This window comes from Mercenaria mercenaria, chromosome 16 (genome assembly GCF_021730395.1).
Source record: "Mercenaria mercenaria strain notata chromosome 16, MADL_Memer_1, whole genome shotgun sequence".
Taxonomy (NCBI): Eukaryota; Metazoa; Mollusca; class Bivalvia; order Venerida; family Veneridae; genus Mercenaria; species Mercenaria mercenaria.
This window is the reverse complement of record NC_069376.1, coordinates 8,116,539-8,117,705: the sequence shown is the minus strand read 5'-3', so window position 1 is coordinate 8,117,705 and position 1,167 is coordinate 8,116,539.

The window sequence follows — 1,167 nt, the reverse complement described above, 5'->3', positions numbered from 1 at the left end:
AAAAGCGATACGTGTATATCCAAATTACAATTCATATCATATAAAAAATGAATTTTAGAAAGCATTACGCCTGATGAGTAAAAAAAAAAAATCAAATTACTCCGTCCTCATCAACAGAGGAAACAAACGTATTCTAAGTAAGTTGTCCAATGAGGTTTTATAGTTTTTATTTCATTGTATTCAAATACTTACTGAAAAAGGTATTAGATTCCTTTAAAGACGTAATGACACTCGGCTATTTCGTTCTAATTACGTATTGCCGTAACGCAATTTCGGCATTCTCGGTCGTACATGTATATAGCTGAACGTGACTTTCCGTAATAACGAGGAGTGCCGAAATCGTGTACAAAGATTATGCAATATTGCCAGATTATTATAATAACGGGTTCCGCTACCTAAAACCTTAAATGTTTTTACTCACCATGTTGGTGAAAGAAGACTGCCACAAAGTAAATATTACAGCGTTTTATTCAAGCTTTTAGAGGAACATTTGAATAAAATCAGATAACATTTGAGAAACAAAATAAAGCTGCACCATGTTTTTATCATATCTTACCAAGACAAAGATGTTATAGGCCGGGCAAGGGTTTAATAATACATGATAATTACTTACCTATGGCTTTTGTCCATGTGCAGTCACTCAATGGCATCAAACACACAAAGTCTTGTAAGCTACTTAGTGTCCTACTAGTGGGAACGTAACCATTAACAAAAGTAGTACGGCACCAGACTCGTAGTAATCTGGCTGCCTTTAAAATATCTGCTTTCGTCAGTGTCTGAAAGAAAAGTAGCAAATTAATTATTAGTTTGATAATCTGATAATCTCACAATGGAATACATCTGATAATCTCACAGTGGAATACATCTGATAATCTCACAGTGGTACATATCTGATTATCTCACAGTGGAATACATCTAATAATCTCACAGTGGAATAAATCTCACAGTGGAATACATCTGATCATCTCACAGTGGATCTGATAATGTCACAGTGGAATACATCTGATAATCTCGCAGTGGAATATATCTGATAATTTCACACTTGAACATATCTGATAATCTCACAGTGGAATACATTTGACACTCTCACAGTGGAATACATCCGATAATTTCACAGTGGAACACATTTGACAATCTCACAGTGGAATACATCCGACGATCTTAGTT